Source organism: Parus major, chromosome 12 (assembly GCF_001522545.3).
Source record: "Parus major isolate Abel chromosome 12, Parus_major1.1, whole genome shotgun sequence".
NCBI lineage: Eukaryota > Metazoa > Chordata > Aves > Passeriformes > Paridae > Parus > Parus major.
Genome location: NC_031781.1, coordinates 5,736,263 through 5,752,001, shown reverse-complemented (window position 1 = coordinate 5,752,001; position 15,739 = coordinate 5,736,263). Strand labels below are relative to the sequence as shown.

At 44.3% G+C, this 15,739-nt stretch overlaps 1 long non-coding RNA gene across 1 annotated transcript in view; it reads left to right on the top strand.

Annotated features, from left to right (window-relative positions):
* The window catches only part of LOC107210415, a 115,444-nt gene extending 100,102 nt beyond the window's left edge, over positions 1-15,342 (top strand). Inside the window, exon 6 of the long non-coding RNA XR_004499180.1 lies at positions 14,470-15,342. This is a non-coding gene — a long non-coding RNA (uncharacterized LOC107210415). The remainder of the gene's footprint in view (positions 1-14,469) is intronic.
* Positions 15,343-15,739: the final 397 nt, after the last annotated feature.

The window sequence follows — 15,739 nt, the reverse complement described above, 5'->3', positions numbered from 1 at the left end:
TATAATTATAGGCTGCCATTGTTCGTCAGACCAGGAGGAGAAGTCAAATATTTACTGTTGGGGATAAATGGAAAAGGAGGCGGGTTTTTTGAGAGTGGGCCTGGTTCTGCACTCTTAAACACACTGATTTGAAAAGTGTCAGCACCTGCTCCTGCTCTTTGTCAGTAGATGCAAGCAATGCAGCAATCAGGTTCAGAGCTGACAGCACATGGTTGACTTTGGAGTTTTTGTATTTTTAGCACTGCTGGTGTCAGAGATACCGACAGCAGAATGATCCCAGTGATTCTCACTGAGTGAGAAATGATTCACGCTCTGTAAAAATAAAGCTTGATGCAAGCAGTCCTGTATCCACTGAAATTAGGGCTGCAGCCCCCAGATTTTTGAAAGGACCTTTCCCCCTCAGTTCTTTCAAGAAGATGTGAAAGTTTTCCTGTTAGTGTGGATCCCTGTTTCTGGACCGCTCTCCTGAGCAGTGTTTTCTGCCATCACTCTCTTTTGCCCTGGCCTGGCACTGAAGCTGAGCATTTAGGAGACTTGAACTCAGGTTCCATTCGACATCCCAAATACTGACATGAATTGTTCTGTTCTCCACTGCAGCCAGATGTTGCTCTCTTCAGTAAAGAAGACTGTAATAGTTAATGTTTGCCTCTGACCATTCCTCTGATATGTAAGGGGAGAGACAGTGTGAGATTGTGATACCAGAGTGTCTTGGCTCTGGCCATCTGCTCCGGGTGCTTTTTGAGGCACAGAGAAGGTCTATTTCCAGACAAGTAGCACTTGGTTTCAGTGGGAGAATCTGGATCTTTAGTAAAAGGTTTTACATAGACTTGATATAAAGAAGGGGGAGGGAGTGTGAGTGGGAAAAAATATTTTAGTAATGCTTGTGGTTTACAAGGTCTTATGATATTTCAACAAATGGCATGCGCATGCCATACTGAGGCAAATTCAGTTGTAGAAGAAAATTCAGAGAGTTGATACGTCTTTCAATGAATTAATTACTTGGCCTCTATAAAAGGATGTTCACAGATGTGCCAGAGGCAGATGATTTTAATACAGAAGGCTGGTACTGAGTCTCCATACCTTTGGCAGCTGTTGGTCATATCTAAACCCTTCTCCTTGTAGCAGCACATCTTGTGCAAGGTCGCTCTGTGAGGCTCCGTCTGTGCTGTGGGACCGAGGAGAAGGCTTGAGGTTTTGCCCTGGGATCTGCTGGGTGAGCTTTGATGAGGAATGTATTTCTCTCACCCAGAGAGTTGTGCATCCTCACAAAAGCATCTTGAGATGAGTGGAGAAGCTCATTGTATTTCCACACACAGGGAAATTCTCCTGTAAGATCGAGGTTGTTCGCTCGCCCTGTGTCTGCTCCGCATTGCAGAGCTGCTCTGTGCGTGTTCCAGTGCCAGGCAGATGAAATGACTCAGCTCCAGGAACTGAAATAATGATTCAACTAAAAGTTTAAACAAAAGTTGCAGGATGGCAAAAAAGCCTTTTGTGGACTTTCCACTGTTCCAACAACTACTTATGACCTTTCATACCGTCAGATAAGTGGCTTTATCAAACAAAAACCTGAAGCAGGAACCCAGCTTGTTAACAGAAACACTTGGGTTGCCAGTGACATTTCTTTCCTTCCCTTTACAAGCTTGACTGCCACATTTTAAATGGCAACATTTATTCTGAGAAAAGTTGACCGAGATTTTAGCCACATCATTGATTTGTGCACCAGATACCGTCAAATTGTATTTGCATTAAAGAATGAGTTGTAAGCAGGGAACTAGAAACTGTGGCTTAAAAGGTGAATATCCTCTGGATATCGAAGTTCAGATCTCAGGTCACAGCTTTAAATGATTATTAACAACTCCTAGAGTGTACAGGAGAGTGTCTTTCTTTTCTCCTTTTTTAATAAAATTCTGTTGAGTAAGGCAATGCAGAGTTGGCATTGTTGAAAACAGGATGGAGACTTGAGGTGCATCTGCAGACCAATGTATAACCATATATAAAAGGTTCAGTTTATTGATTTATTAGATTTATTTGCTCATCTGAGGCTTTGAGTAACCTGATCTAATGAAAGATAACCCTGCCTATGGCAGGAGAGTTGTAGAGGATGATTTTTAAGGGTCCCTTCCAACCTAAACCATTCTATGATGTCCCTCCATTAGAGGGACAGCTCCATGTGAAGGAGGTCATGCCAATATAGGGAGAATTTTAAGATTCTTCAGAACTGATTGAGTCCTTTATAAAATTCTCAAACTTTGGCCAGTAATCATTGGAGTGGATTATATTTCATCTCTTCTATCTCGTGTAGAGAAGCAAAAACTTAAAATATGCAACAAGAGGAATAAGGAAAGCAAGGAAAATGGCAACCTGTTACAGTTGTGTGCCTCAGGGAAACCTCAGAGTCCTCCCAAATTGCAAATTTTTTTCCCAAACTTGAACATATGGACAGGAGTCTTTTTCTCTGAAATGATTATATGGTTTAGGTGGCATAGAGAGGGGTTTAGGCTATAAAAACTATTTAAAAATATTTTCTTGGATGTAAGATTAGAAATAGCTTAAAAATCCAGCTTTAGGTAGTTGCCTGTTGTGGAAAATTGCAACACAAGGAGCTAAAACTTAGCCAAGTTATGTGCAAAAGAGAACAGAGCTGGATACTGAAAGGTCCTGGGCAGGCTGTACCAGGAGCATGGTAATGCAATCTGTAACCCAAAGTGTATGTTATGTAAACATAGCATTTTCTGTAATGTGAAGTATAGCTGAGAGTGTGTGATGGGGAGAGAGGGAACATTTAGCAGCTTCTGGTGTATTTACTCTCGAGAAATTGCAAACGGATGTTAGAGAACCTGCTGCACGAATGCCATTTAGATTAGGAAACCAGGCAGATAAGGAGTGCTGTTGAAAATGCTGAAATTACCCAAGGAATGGTATGAAGCTATGTCAGGGGAGGTTTAAGCTGGATATCAGGGAAAATGTTCCTCCCCCAGAGGTTGGTTGGGCCCTGAACAGGATCCTCAGGGCAGTGGTCACAGCACAATTCAAGGAATGTTTGGACAACGTCTCAGGCACAGGGTGGGATTGTTGGGATGTCCTGTGTAGGGCCATGGATTGGACTCAGTGATCCTTTTGGGTCCCTTACAACACAGAGATTCTACAATTCTGAATGCCAGGACCCTCAGACATTTTGATAATGTTCTTCTGGGAACCTGCAGGACAAAGAAAACCACACAGATCCACAGGCTGCTTTACCTAAGAATATTGCTCATCAGAGTCCTAGGAAAATCAAATCAAGCTGAACATGTTATCTTGGCTGTTTCAGTTCCTCAAAGACTCCTTTAAAATGCAGTTATTTGGTTAAAATAGTTTCTTTAATGTTTTCAGCATGAATAGAAATCTTCGTTTCCCAAATAACTTCTGGGGTACTTATTTCTTTGAGACCATGTATTTTGACACCACTTTGGTTTCTGCTCTCTCTTCTGCCTGTAGAGACAATAATCCTCCAGAGCAGGTTAATGGAGAGGAGCCTCTGCAAGGAGTTTCAGGGCCATGATCATCTAAGCAAGGCTCTCCTGGGGCATTGACCTGGGGAGCAAAGCTGGGTGGTGAGGTAATAAAGTTTCTGCAGAATTGCTTGGAGCCAGAAGCAGGAATCAGCAGTGGCTGCCTGGCCTAAGTCAGTCCCATCAGCTTGAAAATGCTAACTAGGATTGGTGTTACTGCAAGGAAAGTGAAATACATTGTTTTTCTCTGACTGCACTGTCCAGTGAAAGCTCCTGTGTGAAGCTGGGAAAGCTTCCATGTCAGGCATGGTAGTAAAGCATGAGCAGAGCTCTGATCAGAGCCCTGTAATCAGCTGTGAGGAAAGAATTAACAAAGCATCTTAAATATGTTCTATGAATGCTGTAGTCCTTAAAAACAAGCAGGTCTCTTATTAAAAAGCCCCGTATTCAAATACTGTGATCAATAACTGAGTAGCAGAATAGGCACTGAAATATTGCCATACCTCAGCAGGGTCTGAGCTCCCAACTACCCCTAGCAATGCCTGACCTCCCCTTCTGTTTTCTGGGAGCTGTTTGCATTTTAGGAAAGGTGATCCAGGCCCTGTGGCATTCTCCTGAGTGATTGTCTGATGTTCTTGGAGTCTTAATATCACAAAATGTGGAATAAAAACTGGGATGTTAAGATTCACTTGTTGCACATTCAGTCCCGGAGCCACTGCCCAGCTCTGGCAGCCTGTTAGGTGTCTCCTTCCTGTTCCCAGCTGAGCAGAGCAGGGACTGCATCCCACACTTTGGGGACTTTCCAGCATCTCTGTAGGGTGCTTTTGATAATGCACTGATGTTGTGGTTGTGACTTGGGGCTCTATTTGGTCCTCTCTTTCCTGGGTACGAGCTCTTGCTTTTAATTTCTTTGAGATTGTGTTACTGATATCGAGGAGACACTGACATTTCAGGTTCTTGCTTTATTTTGGTTTTCACCACCTAAAGAAACTGGTCTGTTCTAATACTGTCCTGGCTAGAACTTAGTTTGAGCTGATGTTCAAACATACTCTACTGCCATACGAGGACAGCCAGTGAGGATTTGCCAAACAGAAGATAGACAAGCCACAACAGTGAGTGAAATAAAGATGGAAATTACAGGAACGCAATTTTGAATGTCTCAGTGAGTCACAATCTGTTTGTTAGCAACAGAATACCTTCTGGAGATTATGGAAAAAAATGTGAGGAAGAGTATGGGATATACCACACCACCTTTGCTCACATTGGATAGACTGTTGTCCTGCTCTGGGACTCCAAAGGACACAGTCCAGCCCAACAAGAGTTTTATTGGCAGAGCTGACATCAGAAACAGGGAAGGAACTGAATATGTAACCTGTGACTTCACACACAAAAATCAGTCATGCTCCATTCTCTGTTCTAGATAGATCAGTGATATTTAGAGAGAGAGAAGGATACGGTGCTCTCTGATATGAAAAAAAGTTGTGGCTCAATATTAATCTGAAAGTAGATGGGAAGAAGAGCTATGTTCAAATGAAAGTAGCTTTGTGGTTTATCCTTTAATATTCATCTTATCTTAACGGGATCTGTGTGATGATTAATCTCTGACTCTATTTGGTTACTGAATGTTATTAATTTGAAAAAAAATCTAAAAGTAAATGTGTGGTACTGCCTTGGACAGATTCTGTCTGGAAACTGTTTCATTTGAAGACCCCATTTCCTTGGCACTTTACAGCAATGACTGTATGTGAAATAGCATTTTTAAGTGTTACCTGGCAGATGTGATTCGTTATCTCTCCATATTATCCTGCTGTACAGATGCTCTGGGAAAATACAGCCAGGACATGGTCTGTCTCTGTGCCAGTCACTGCTGTCCTAGAACTGAGCAGGGTCTTCAGAGGAACCTCCCCATAGCCATGAAGGTCCTTGTTTTTTTTAACGTGTGGAGCTCCCACCCATCCAAAGCATTTGCTTGGAGCAATGTTGTAAATAGTGAGACTTCTGGGAGCACAGAGTTTTCAATGACCTAATGAGGAAGGAAGACACTAACGCCCTAGGTCTGATCCTGTCATTACTTCTGATGCTCAAAGAAATCTGTAGGCTTGGACAACCCAGGAGTGCAGGCATGACCCTGCCATGCTGCTAATGATACTGCTCTTGAATGTCACATTCCTTTTTGTAATGCAAGACCGAGACTTCCAGTGAATTCTTTACAAGCTGGTTCATAGTCTCAGTTAAGTAACACATCCATAATTCATTGACTTAATTATGACAGTTCCTAGGGAGAAAATATGAGCAGGGCTTAATTACAGTGGGCATCAGGGTCCCTGCCCCCTGGTCAGGTTGTGTAGAAGAGGAGGGCAGGCAGGAGGGGGGTGGCTGCAGGGCACTCAGTGTCAGACTTCACTCCAGAGCTTGTGCCCAGGCACCTGATTTCTGTACTGTCTGCATCAGTGTGGGGGCTGCAGAGAGGAAAGCTATGAAGTGTGCCAGAACATGACATCATCTAGATGTGTATAAGAGACCTGTCTGCATCAGTGTGGGGGCTGCAGAGAGGAAAGCTATGAAGTGTGCCAGAACATGACATGAATGAAGAGCAGAAGATTGCTCTGTCCCATATTTCCCTTTCTTCTCTTTGTTCGTATTTTTTTCCCTTTCTTTCATGCTCGCCACCTTTTTCTGATCCATCTTCTTTCTGTGTCATCTTTTGCAAGTCAGATGGGTTGCCTTGGTGAAGAGGTTACTTTCAAGGTGTGATGACTTAAAACCCAAGGTCAGTCCTGGTGAGCAGAGGGCCCAGATGTGAATGTGACTCAGGCTGGTGTCTCCTGGACTCACAGCCTTGCTGAAGACCAGGGAAGCTGGGAGGTTACTGTAAAAGGCTTCTTTTGTAGAGGGCTGCTGGCTGCATCTCTTGCTGTCCCCTGCACAGGGGTTAGGCTGTCCATGCACATCCACCCAGCCAAGCCTTCTTCTGTCTTCCACTTCAGAGGCATCTGAGTTCAGCCCCCTGGGGAAGAGCCCACGGACTCAGAGGTGGAAGGGTTCAACTGCTATGAACCCTGTGCCTGGTTTTTACATTCCTCCTTGAGCACATGGGGGGTTTTGAGCTAAAATCTAGGTATGTGCTAGCTACTGTTACTTGTAGCCACATCTGCACTGCTCAGCTCTTCAGGGGTCTGTTCTCCACCACTGTGCTTGGCAGACCCTTCCCAGCTTCACACCTTTCTTGCCCTACCACCTGTAATTTACTGTTTCTGCCTTACAACAATGGATGCGCTGTGTGCTACAGTTTGTACTTCTGGAGGTGCAGCTGGGGGTTTAATATCTGCTTCCCTGCTGTTCCTTCTTGGAAACACCAAAAGGGCCTCCCTGGCATGCTCTGACCCCTGAGGAGTGTGCACAGCAGCTGGGACATGGCTGTTGGGATCCTTTGGGCAGCACAAGTTGTGTCTGTGTTGTTCTATGCCCAGTGCTCTTGTGCAGGTGTTGGAGTCAAGGGTAACTACAAATTTGCTGTCCCCTCCCTGCTGGAGTTTGGGAAGTTCAGCATCTCTGTATCCACAAGTAACATCCCTTTCTTCTTTCAGTCTGCTGCTAATCAACTTATTAAAAGAAATTTATTTAAAGAAAAAGTTATTTAAAGAAAAAGGAGTGAATCTGGAATGACTCTTAGCTGATGGACATGGGAAGACTCAAAGCCAGAGGCAACAAGGTTGACATTTCAGCCCAATATTGCACTGTCCTGCCTCAGCCAGCACCCAGCTCACCTAAAAACTGGGGACAGGAGGGTCTCTGTGCCACTGGGCCCAGTGCCTCTATAAGGGTAAGGAAATGTTAATAATTACTTTTGTTAATAATAATAATAATAATAAAAAAAAACACTTTACAAATCTGTTTCCTACTGCTGTTTTGACTATCCTGTGCTGAATGTTTATGTGTGGGGAATTCTGGTTACAAAATATCTCTTTGCTTGTGATTTTTTTATCCAAACTGGAGGCTATCAAATTCTCTCCTGCAATTTTATGGGACCAGGCCAGTACTATTTTCTTGCCAAGAGTTTTTCCAGTGCAAATAAGAGACCTAGGAGGAATTCACATAGATGGATTTTTATTTTTTTTTTTTATGGTTTGGGGGTTTCTTTGGAGGGGTTTTTTTGTTTGTTTGTTGGTGTTTGTTGGCTGCTGGGTAGTTGAATACCAGTCATAGATATCTTTTTTGATATCTTCATTTCTCTGTTCATGAATGTTAGACCAGCAAAAGTGTCAACAATATAAAGTGCTGCAACAGTCTTAGAGTGGAAAATGGTGGGTATGACTTCACTGGTGATGCCACCACGTTTTGGGGTGTTTTAGAGGTGTCAGTGGCACAGCCTGGGATGGTAGAGATGCTCACCATTTGTTCATTTGGCATCTGCTACAAACAGGAGCAGCGGGGCTTTTCTACAAAGATAAAGTTCCCCTTTTAGGTCTCTGTGTTACTGTAGAAAACGCAGAGCATCCTCTTTCACTTTTGGAAGGAAATGATCCTAAACAAAGCCCTGCCTGTGCTGTGGGCCCTAGGCAGATGGCCAGTGCCATTATCCTTTAAGGGTGCATTAACAGCAACCTTCAGTTCAGAGGCACTGGGTTGTACCCCTCCCATGAGATGCCAGAAGAGGGACAAGGCATGGATCCCTCTTGTCAATGCTGCTGGACCAGACAGTGTCAATGGAGAAAACATTTGTTCTGCTCTTGGCCTGTCTTCTGCACAAGGATTTGGAGACAACACAGCAAAGGTGATGTTGCAGATAGACACAAGTTACCAGACAGAAGCACAGGCTTTAGGATTTTCTGCAGCCAGATGCAGTTAATAGATGCCACCATCTACTGTATGCTTCAGAGAAAGGCACAATCTTCATAACAGGCCAAAATCACAGACTTCTATTTGCACCATAATGATCTCTGGAAAGAAATTTCTCCCTGATTAGCATATGCCCAGAAGGGTTTGTAATGAATAGGCCTTACAGTTTCATCTTCTGAGCACCACAGACATTTGGTTGTATCATCAGCTGGTGGAAACTGGCATTGCTTTGTTGCCTTTCCAAGTCAATTTGCAATGAGTGAAGATTGGTCTTTCTGTTCTCCTTCACATGAAGGTCATGTAGCTTTTGTGGCTTTGTGCAATATGTTCTTCCTAAAGAGAAATGAATGTGCAGTTGTGTTTTATTTTGCAATGATCTTCTAAAGTACCCAGTTCAAAGATTGGGCGTGCTTGACACACTTTCCACCCATTTCTTTCAAATTAATAATCCTCTGATGCCTCTCACGTGATCTGCTGGTCCTGCAACAGTTTGAGCTTTGATGGAGTAGGAGTCTTTGAACAACAAGGGAGTACTGGAAAATCTGGGGAACTTCTGTTTTAGTGGCTTTGATACTGTGATGGTACACTATCCTACTGTTAGGCTGCTTCAGTGTTTCCAGTCTCTCAGGGTCATTTCATAATAGATATGGGAAGGATTCTCACTTGGATTGTCTGCAGTTTTCTTAGTTGCCTGGGGAAGAGTATAACTCACCCACTAAAACTACCTGTACCTTGTTTTCAAAGAGATCTAAGAGCAGGATGCTTCAAAGGAACAATGTAGAAAGTTGGAGAAGAACCAGCCCCCCTGAGGAAAGTTCTCATTCTAAATCATCAGTAAGAGCTGGGAGGCAGACATTTTTCCATCCCCTTCTTTCTTCTCTGTGATATGAGGAGTGTCAGCTGCCACTCACTGTGAACAAATGTTTAAGAATTTCTCACACATAGTGTAGAGATGAGTTGTTCTGCAGGCCTGCTGAAATCAGGACTCAGCTTCCTGCCCAGTCAGGCTTTGAATCAAATTCCCCAGTGTGGCTGGGAAGTGGCTGGTTAGCTGGGTGTCCTCCAGACCTGCTCCAAAGGGATCCTGCAGATGAGGTCTCAGAGCACTCTAGGAAGCTGGAGGAGTCCCTAAACATTTACAGGAACAAATTGCCTTGAGAGGGTTTCAGTCACTGCAAGCAATGAGGAGAAAAAGTCCTCTTTGAAAGCCAGTAGAGGTTTTCAGGAACTGACACTTCTTCTGAGAGGAAAACAACAGACTTTAAACTATGAATCCAGAGCTGCCCCCAAGCTCTGGGTAAAGGCAGAGTATGTTTAAAGGCCAAGCCCAGCAAGGCTGGCACAAGTGGTCAGGAGCAGGAAGTGTCTTACAAGATTGGACCTCAGCTGCTTGAAGAACATCAGGGAGCATCAGAGAGTAATGGAAGGAGGAGCCAGCAGTGTCACAAGCAGTGTCAGGAGTCAGATATACTTTCTAACACATATCCTTCTGGGTGTTCTTTGGTATCAAGGGAAAGCTCAGTTCTCCCTTTAGCGGGGCACCAGCAGAGACTTCTTGCTCCATTTGAGTCCCAGTTTTCTCACAGTTCATAGGAGCTCAGTATATTGGTGGCTTTTCTCCTGGATGGAACAGGACAATTCCCAGAGGTAATAGGGCACATGGTGCAACCACGTGGAGGAGTTGCCTTCCTTATGTATTGTGAGGAAATGGCTGCAGATCAGTTCTGTGAAGTTACCACTTCCATAGGTCTGATCTCCAGGAAAAATCACCTCTAAAGAGAAAAAGGTGACTGCCCTGTGACACTGACTGCATCTGTCAGTTCTGTTTTCCTTTAAGCAGACAGTAATTGATCTCAAAGGTCTTGTTTGCACTTGATGATGCCTCAGAAATCCTGAGTCACTCTTTACCCGAATTCACCCTGGTACATCTGTTTACTCTATGGCTGTGTGATAGTTGGGAAAGTCCTCAAGTACAAAGAATGTTGAAACTGTCATCTTCCTAAAAACGTAGTCCTGCTGCTTTTATAATGGGAAAGTAGGTTGGATGTCACATTCCTTGATGAAACACAGCTGTGTATCAGCCCCAGCACTTCTCAGGTATTGAGACAGCTCAGTTTTGCTGTCTGCTTGTGCTCAGAATCTCCTGGTTGTTAACCTCCAGGAGAGCCAACACAGATTTATACCTCCAAAATGTTGAATACATATTATGTTTATGTCAGACAGAAACATCTTGGCCTACTGTCTCAGTTCCTGCCCTGGACACTGTGTCAGTGTGGAAGAAGCAAATGAACAATTTTTTTCCTATTTCTGACTTTGAAGGGTGTTTGGGGCTGTGTTCAGCTTGGCTCTGCCCCACGTTTGCTATGTCCATGCATGTCTGTGTCACTTGGATCCTTCTGTCTTTGCTAGGGGTTAAGACTGTATACACAGCAAGTTGCTGAGGTCATCTGAAGTTCATTTGCATTCATTTTGTGGTAACTTGGTCACGAATTTAAGCTCTGAAGGGCACCAAGCAATTGTGCTTATCAGTAGGAGCCTTGGTGCTCACCGTTTGCTATTGGGCTCTTTTCTAAGTTATCTTCAACCTCAGTCATCGCTGGCATCCAGGGAGCTTAACATCAGACAATTGTCTGAGTATTCATTAAGCTCTAAGTGCTTAAACAGTGAAACCTCTACAAAAGCAGCTCTGAAAGCTGAAGAAGAAAAATATAACTGCCTGTAAGGAAACCTTCCTGCTGCTAGCCATAAATCAGTAGGTTTTTAGTGGCTTGTGATGAGCATCTTAATGGGGCCTATCAATCTGACTGCATTTAAAGTTTCAGCCATTGTTACATTACCCAAGTGATCACAGATCCTCTGATGGCAGAGATAACTTGGGAAAGATTTAGCAGAATATGAGTTTATCTGAAACTGTGACCTGACAACTGCAATGTCTCTAACTGCCTAAAATTACTCATGTTCATCTTTCCAGGATGCACAGAGACTGCACTGATGCCACTCTGTCTTTTGTGATAGTTAGGCTATTCATCTTCTCATGTCTCCCACCTTCATTTTCTGCCTGCAGACAACAGCATTCACTCCTGTCACACTTGGCCCAAGAGACTGGAGTTAAAATTCAGATCAAGGAGGGAAATTAGGAAGCAGTGTATGAGCCAATGTCATCCAGAATTTGGGCTGATGTAAAATTTGGGCAGTTGCCGCTGTTTCCCAGTCATATAATTCACTCTCCTCTAGCAATGGGTGCAGCACAGCTGCTTCAGAGTCTCACTCTTTTTATTTTGCTCCTGTTTCAAAGACACCAGTAAAGAAAAAAGGTCCCCATAAACATCCTGTGGCTTAGGAACATGAGAAAGCATAAATTGCTGGTTTTAGGCGCTTCTCTTCAACCAGCTATCCCGAAGGCTGTTTGAGCTGTAAGGCCCATCCATCACTTTGGCTACTGACGCCAGTGCCACTGCCAGGGAAAGATCAGTCAAGCTGGATTATCAAAGTCAAAGCCAGAGACAGCTCTTGTGGGAAGTGGTTGAGAAAGTCTCATGTCTTAATTCCTCACTGTGTACGAAATAAAAAGGGGATTGTGCACGTGGGGTGGGAATACCCTGTTTCTCATTAACTGAATGCATGGTCTTGTAAGAGAGGGTGGAGCCCCCGTGCAAAACAGAAATCATATTAATACAGCTTGTTTCCCTGTTTTTGCCTTCCAGTGCTCTCCTCTGGGAACTGTAGTCCAGTCCCAGGGCTTTGCATGTGAACACATATATAGTTAATAGTAAAGATGTGTTGGTTTTTATGTGAAAAGAAAAAGCCAAACAGGAAAATGGAAAAAACAGGCCTGGAAGATGCAGTGAAAGCTCTTTAACCATAAGCAAGTGGCCGCTGTGGCTGCAGGGGTGCAAAGGCAGGCCCAGCCCTGTGTCCGCACTCAGCAGCGCTGGCTGTGCTCTGGGCACTGGCTGCCAGAGCCGTCACAGCGGAGCTGTCACCAGGGCTGACAGCCTGCCTGTGCCACGGGGAATGGATGTGACTGGTGGCATCTGTCCGTGCTGGTAGTGGGGATCCCCTCCGGGGAGCGAGTGGCCCTGGCAGCTCAGCACAGGGTGCAGCTCGGGAGCGCCGGCAGACGGGAGGAAGGAACTCCTGGGAGCGTCTTTGGGGCACCCCTGTGAGTAGAGGGCAGTGATTTGCACTGGTCTGTGAGCTGTACTCTGCTGTGGTTTCAGTCACCAGCCCTGTCTCTTGTCTTGGTTCAGAGCATAAAGCAACTCAGAAGCCTTTTTTTTTTTTTTTTTTTGTGTTCATTGGAAGCTGAGGCTTTCTAATAGAAGCATGTGTTCCAAACCCAGTTATTTCCATCGGGACCTTTCAGGACTTTTGGTGGTAGGAACATGTTTGCAACCAAAACCCAGTTTTGCTAACCAAAACCCAATTTTTCCTGCATCCCTAATGCAGGATTTCTTGTGAGGGATGTATATGTGACTTAGATTTTATGAAAAAAACTTACCTGAGAACCAACACCTCCGTCAGAAAAACAGTGATAAACCTTTTACAGTTCCATGAAATATTTTTCAGAAGGCAGGAAACTATTCCCTGCCTCCCTCCTCTACTGTGGTTAAACAAGGCTGAGCAGTGGATGGGCAAGATGGAGCTTGATGGGGGTGAAGGGTGCTGGATGCCCTGGGGCTGGCGGGCTCCAGGCTGGGAAAAGCCAGCAAGCTCCCACCTACGCCTGCAGTGAACCAGGAATTGCAGCATTGGGAATGTATCCCAAACAGCTCAGTAAGCCCTGAACAAGAAGATACAAGTATTTGCTAAAGGTCAGGATCCTAACTATGTCTTGAGGTGGAACTTTGCACAGAAATCCACTAAAAACCTAGGAAGTAGCATCCTTTTAGACGTTATACAGAGAAGGTCCAACACCATACACACCAATTAAGCAGTGAGGTGAGCTATAGTAAAAGAACAATTCAGAATACACAGCCATAACTTGCCCTGCATGGTGTGATTGTGCCAAGATACCCTTAGAAGTTGTTTAAGCTTCTCTAGTAGCAGACTCATAGGAGCATTGGCAGTGCAGGTAATGTGCTTCATGCATAAATTCATCACTGGCTACATTGTCCCTCATCAGATTTGATTAAAGTCTCTCAAACTGAATTGAAAATGGAAAGAATGGTGCTATTAATTTCCACAGCTGCTGATTACAGAGGGCTTGTTGCATTAGATAGTTCAGTGGTCAGGTCAAGCTGCGGTGTCCATATATGAAAGAGCCAGACGTGCTGTGCAGGGAAAAGCGAGCCCTGTGCTGCTCCCTGGTGACTCCCTCGCTCCAGTGGGTCTTGCAGAAGTGCTTTGACTTGTGTGCCCCATGGATGGGACATCGTGTCACAGTGAGTGACTTCCATAATAGCTACTGGTGTTGGCTGTCTTGGCAGAGAGGCTGAGAATGCACCGTGGGGAATGAGCTCTGGGCTCACTCTAGAAGAGACCTCTTTAGGTATGGGTCAGGACACATGGACAGGCAGTAGTGAAGAGGGACTTTGGGATTATTTGTGGACAGACAGCTGACATCAACTTTCAGGGCTGCTTATTGCAGTGTATTTCACAGTAAGCTAAAACTGGGTGTATTTTTAATGCTGAAAAAAAAATAAGCCAAAAGAAAGCAACAGGCAGAAGGCCTGAAATAAAAGGTTGCAAGAAATCAAATGAGCATTTTCCGGGAGCTGTGTGTCTGAGTGTTGCTTGGGGTGAAACATAGCTTGTTTTCCAAGATCAGCTCTCAGCTTGTGACACAGTGGTGAGACCGTGATCACTGGAATGTCTGCACTGGCTCTGGCCAGAGGCTCACCTTAACCCTTATCTTCTCCCTGGCTTGGAACCAGTAATGTGTAGGAGGAGTGTAAGAGAAACTGTTTGTAGTATGATCTATCCCCTGGCATAACCTGAGGCCCATGGTCACATCTGTTGGCCTCAGCATCCTGATGGTTTTTTGGTGCATCCTGTGATTGCAGTGGCTTTAAATTTGGGTTTTGGCCTGGTGGTTTAGGAGTTTTTTTCTTGGCAGGGGGAGGGGGCAGGGAGGTGTTTATGAGAAATACTGAACACTTTTGTTTTAATCACCTTTCTGCCCTTTTTATTTCAACAGACCTTGGTCTCATCCCTGTGCCACCTCTTGTCTGAGCTGAGGCATCCTCCCATGGAGAAAGGAGCTGCAAAATCACTGGTCAATCTGTTCTCCTTCATGCCTTGTCTATCCTTGCTAAGAGAGGGGGTGAGACACTCCCCCCCACAAGTCATGACTTAGGTAAACTACAGGATCATTTTCTTCCAGTGGCTTTAAAAAAAGGAAGGTTTTACCTTCCTTTGCTTCAGCCTTTCAGTAACCCTTTGAGATCCTACATGTGTTTGTGACCATCCCTGAGCCCCAAGCTGGAATTTTTAAAGCACTACCAGCATCAACCCCAAGCGAAATAATAGATGAGATGAGAGCAGAAGGAAGCACCATATGCTCAGAGTAGAGAGCTGCATGTGCAGGTAAGCTCTGAACAATTTCTGATTTTATACTTTGCCAGTGTATTATTTATGCCCTTGGAACACGGTGTACATCTGCTTGGTCAGCCTTGAAAGTGGCCTGACTTTAGCAATTGAGACAAGCAGACCAAGGCATTTCCAAATTCTTGGTCATATTTGAGAACTCCCTTAGTTTCTGGCTGGGTTATGTGGATGATGTGCTAGGAAGAAAGAGGAAGTGTTGGTTTGAGCTGTTAGATTGCAAGTTTTTCAGAGTGGCCTTGTAACCTCCTGGATATGGAGTCAGCCATGTGTCAGGCACTGCTGCTGGTAACAGCAATGTAATCCAGCCCTGGGATTATGCTGTGTACATCCCCTGCTTCTTTTGTGGTTTTGAATTTCCCTAAAAATGTTTTTTTTTCGTAAACTTTGGTAATGAAGATGAAATCCCCCTTTGTTGCATTTTTGTTCCTTTTTATAGATAAGCTATTGTCTCACCGAAAAAATAAATTTGATCATGGATTATCAAGTCCCCATTGCTCCACTCTTCCTCTCTGTGCTTGGAGACCTCTGTTCCCTCTTGTATGTGTTTTGACATAAAACTTGGACAGCATGTGTGTTACATGGGCATGTGCTACCTTACAGACTACACAGCTTCTTCACTGAGAATGGGTTTGTTCATCACAGCTGCAGTAAGGGCTACATTTCCAGTTTTTGCTTTTTATTTAAGTTTCTTTTATTTACCTAAATACAAGACAGCCTCCCACTCATGCAATTTCCACTATTCCACTCATATAGGGCTGCATTTGTTCAGAGCAACCTTGCTGGCCAGGGTACTCTCTCCATTTTTATTCAATGAGTTAATCTGAACTCTCCACCTGAGGCAAGTAACACACCATTTGGGT